This window comes from Euprymna scolopes, chromosome 10 (genome assembly GCF_053919585.1).
Source record: "Euprymna scolopes isolate OS-2025 chromosome 10, ASM5391958v1, whole genome shotgun sequence".
Lineage (NCBI taxonomy): Eukaryota > Metazoa > Mollusca > Cephalopoda > Sepiida > Sepiolidae > Euprymna > Euprymna scolopes.
Window position 1 is genome coordinate 16,469,232 of NC_136491.1, and position 4,763 is coordinate 16,473,994.

The window sequence follows — 4,763 nt, forward strand, 5'->3', positions numbered from 1 at the left end:
AAAAAGATATTAAAGTTTTGAATTAGGTAAATTTCTCCAGATTCAGAAAAAAAAAGATAACGACAAAAACCTCCTAAAAAAAAAAGTCTCCCACCGCAACGAATAGGAAGAACCCGATATTAATATGTTTAGCACGTGTATCGCTGGTTTCTGTTTCTGTTTCAGCCTAAAACTCCAGCGGTGTCTCCCACGTGATGTAAATTGAAATAATTGGAGGGTCTCTATATAAGAGAGCAGAAATGAAGGCGAGATTAGATTTAAGCAGCCGACAGAGAAATACGTTCAAAAGGTTAGTTGTTTTCACCTTTTACTTTTATTCTCCCTCAGTAAAGAAATCAGTTCATTTCTTTTTGTGTTGAGACATTATTTTTTAAAACATCTTTTTGTGTTGTGGCGTTTTTATTTGGGGGGGGGGGGAAGAAACGTCTTTTTGTGTTGTGGCAATTTTTTGAAAAACGTCTTTTTGTGTTGTGGCATTTTTGAAAAACATCTTTTTGTGTTGTGGCATTTTTTTTTTTTTGGAAAAACGTCTTTTTGCGTTGTGTCAATTTTTTGAAAAACGTCTTTTTGTGTTGTGGCATTATTTGAAAAACATCTTTTTGTGTTCTGGCATTTTTTTTTGGGAAAAACGTCTTTTTGTGTTGTGGCATTTTTTGAAAAACATCTTTTTGTGTTGTGGCATTTTTTTTTTTTTTGGAAAAACGTCTTTTCGCGTTGTGTCAATTTTTTGAAAAACGTCTTTTTGTGTTGTGGCATTTTTTGAAAAACATCTTTTTGTGTTCTGGCATTTTTTTTTTGGAAAAACGTCTTTTTGTGTTGTGGCATTTTAAAAAACATCTTTTTGTGTTGTCACATTTTTTAAAAAACACCTTTTTGTGTTGTGGCATTTTTTTGAAAAATATCTTTTTGTATTGTGGCATTTTTTTGGAAAAACGTTTTTGTATGTTGTGGCATTAAAAACATTTTTGTGCTGTGGCATTTTAAAAAAACATTTTTTTTTTGTGTTGTAGCATTTAAAAAAAACATCATTTTGTGTTGTAGCATTGTCTTTAAGAAAACATTTTTTGCGGTGTGGAATTGTTTTGATAAACATCTTTTTGAAGCAAAAGTTTTGATAGAAATGTTTGTCTTCCATTATTGTTATTTCATTTTCAATAATAAGATTTTAAATTTCTTTCGCCTTTCAATTTTATCCCCCCGCTCTTTTCAGTAAAGAAATCAGTTCATTTTTTTTTTTTGCGTTGCGGCATTATTTTGATAAACATCTTTTTGAAGCAAAAGTTTTAATAAATATGTTTACCATCATTATTATTTTTTTACATTTTCAATGATTAGATTTTAACGCGGGAAATAGTAGTTTATTGGAATTTTTCAATTTCTGTGACTTTAATTAAGTTTATTTATCCCACCTCACCCACCCACACAGGATAACAGAAAAGCAAAGTTGGGAATGCACGGCTACCGGTTTATACTGAAAATCCCGCTCTCCTCAAATACGAACATCCTGAACGGGTACAAAATTTGCCCCGATCGTCTCCATCTGTAATCCTTAGTATATACATCTCAGTTTAATAATTGGCACGTCTTTAAATTCTATTAAAATTTTTTTACATAAGTTTTATAATTCGAAAGTCTTTGAATTTTAAACGTGTATTTTTGCATCTCATATAACGTAAGTGTTCATAATTCAAGTTTTTTTTTCGTTAATATTAAAAAAACCCAACTTTTTACACTATATCTCATATTATTTTGCTAATCCTTTGAAATGAGTAATTAATTAATTAATTAATTTATTTATTTATTTGCGGACTGTTATCCTCATCTACATAGTTGTTGTTTCACAACGTTTTGACGGCTATTCCTCTGAGTCTTCGTCATGTGGTTAACCGCGGCAGGATAGGAATGTTATATCCTCAGCATTGAGCAATTACTGCCTTCCATACTTACGGTCGTCTCACCACGTTTTTACCAACTAATCCTCTGGCCGTCTTTGGGTAGGACTGAAACCGCTATCTCCAGACAATGATCACATGGAACCGTAGAGATTCAACGCCTCTATTCACTGCGACACAGACACCCGAACGGTGATCCAAGTTTTTCGTTCTTATCTGGTCTTTCATGGTCGGGTCCGTACCGAATGGTATATTATTTTATTATTGGAATCCTACTCAAAGCCGGCCAGGTGATTAGTTGGCCAAAACATGGTGGGGCGACAACAACTATGGAAGGCAGTAATTGCTGAGGATACAGTTAAGAGACTCAACATTCCTATCCCGTTGCAGTTAACCACCTGAAGAAGGCTAGAGGATGAGTTGTCCGAACCATCGTGAAACAACAACTACTAGAAGATGAGGAGAATAGTCCGCAAATAAATAAATAAATAAATAAATAAATAAACAAATAAATAAATAAATAAACAAATAAATAAATAAACAAATAAATAAATAAACAAACAAATAAATAAATTAAATAAATAAATTAAATAAACAAACAAATAAATAAATAAATAAATAAATAAATACGTGTTATATAATTTTTTTTTAAATGGAAAGTTTTTCAATTGATTTTTTAAAAGTGTGTTTCTGTATCACATGTTACGTATGTTTTATGATTCAAAAGTCTTTGATCAAAGTGTAGTATCTGTTCTAATACTGCACTTCACCTTTTCTGACCTCGATCAGTGGAGGAGAAATCCTTCTAGACTGAGGCAATTTTTATTTCTGTTCTTATCCAGAGTGACCTTTTTGCAGAGCTAGATTACCCCACATAAAAATCCGGCCTTGTGTCTACCTCTGCCCTCGTGGAGAGGCAAGTAAATAGGAACATTATGAAATGTATTATGCTAATGTAATGTTATAAAAATGTTATAAATAGAATTTTTTTAAATTTATCTTTTAAAAGTGAAATAGGATACATAAGGTTTCTTTGATTGAGTTTGTCGGACTGACTTCCTCATCTTGGTTGTTATTGTGACAATAACAACCAAGATGAGGAAAACAGTCCGACAAACTCAATCAATGAAAACAACTCATCTCAAAAATACAGACAATTACTATAAGGTTTCTTATTGGAAAGTTTTTAACGAAAATTTAAAATATTCATAGCTGTATCTCATATTACATAAGTTTAAGAATTGGTTGGTTGCTTTTTGTTTTACGGCATATCAACCCTTTTTAGGTTATGTGATTTTGAAGAAAAAATATTTTAATAGGATATATATATTTTTTTCAAGTAAGTTTTTATTTAAAGTTGAGACCCTAACAGGTACTACCACTCCGGGTCAGAGTAGACCTGGGAGCAAAGGCAATTAAGGAATGGCTCCACACTCCACAAAGCCCGCAAGCTGGAGCCTCACCATCGGATATAGTTTAAGGTCATATCCAGGACCATAAGAATTGGTAAGTCTTTTAAATGATTTTTAGCGCCGTATTTCCTGTTACATGAGCTTAATCTTCGTCTATTTTTTTTATTGATTTTTTTAAAAAATCTAGTGGTGCACCTCATGCTTTATAAAATGTATGATTAGTAAATCTATTAATTGGTTTTAAATATCCAACCTCTTATCTGATATCACCTAAGTTTTACAATTACAATTTTTGATACACACACACACAAAAAAATTCTCTATTTACTATTATATATATATACAAGGAACTCTGTCTGTGTGTAAGAGAGTTTGTTCCCTATGGACACGGAAATGGCTGGACCGATATTTATTTTAAATATCACACGGAGGTATTTTATGTGTCTAGGAGTGTTCTTACATAGTGCTAATGTATTGAATGCTAAGTACTGTTAAGTATCGAACATCGATAATCGAAAACATCCGATTTTGATCAAAGTTAACACTTTTATACAACCGAACACCACAAGTGCAATAATAAGTTTTATCGCAGCTCAAACAGAAATGGTCAGCCTATAAACTCAACTGCAGATTTATTTATAAGACGGAGGCGTATTCGAAACGAATGCTTCTTTTTAGAGCATAATTGATAAATGATACCTTAATTTTGTATATTTAGCATTAACTTAAATGACAATGTAAAAATAATTTAATAAAATCAACAATTGGTTCTTTGATATGACAGGGGCACATTCGAAATGAATTTTTTCTGTTTAGAGTACAAATGAACCATGATACTTGACTTTTGCAATTTAAACTTTAACTGTAGTTATTCTTTACAGATAATTTTATAAAATCAACAGTAGATTCTCTACAGTGCAAGGTAGACTACAATATATTGTGGGCTAAGTCACTACGGGGAGGTATGTGAACTTTCCTCATAGTATACTGCAGAAGATGATCCCTATACCGAAAATTTCCGAAGAGTAGTTATATTGTTTGTATGATATTTACGCCATCTTTGATTTTTCAGAAATCAATGCAACTATTCTTCGGATTTTTTCGGAATAAAATAAGGTTGCGAGCCTGTCTCTGCTTTATCGTTATTTCCATGGCAAGTACTCGTCTGAGTTTCAATCTATGATACCCCCGCCAAACTTTCACGAAAAACACTCATCTAGCCAGAACCACTACCAATAGTTTCCCACATTCCTTATCTGTGCCTAAATCAAAATATAGATTCCATGAGCGCAGCTTCTTTCCTACAACTGTACGCCCGTGAAACTCTCTACCGTTGGCCTGCTTTCCAGCTGACTACGATCTGATTGTCCAATGTAAATAAGTTCTTGATGAACCGTCCCTCTACGTAATCCAACCTACAACCTTTCCACTACACCCTTTAACCCTTATCTTCAAGTGG

The 4,763-nt window shown here is 32.6% G+C and overlaps 1 protein-coding gene across 1 annotated transcript in view; it reads left to right on the forward strand.

Moving 5' to 3' along the window:
- Positions 1–219: 219 nt before the first annotated feature.
- Positions 220–4,763, forward strand: part of LOC145285821 (sodium-coupled monocarboxylate transporter 1-like) — a 220,140-nt gene continuing 215,596 nt past the window's right edge. Inside the window, exon 1 of the mRNA XM_080134240.1 lies at positions 220–289. The gene's annotated coding sequence lies outside the window, so the exon portion shown is untranslated. The remainder of the gene's footprint in view (positions 290–4,763) is intronic.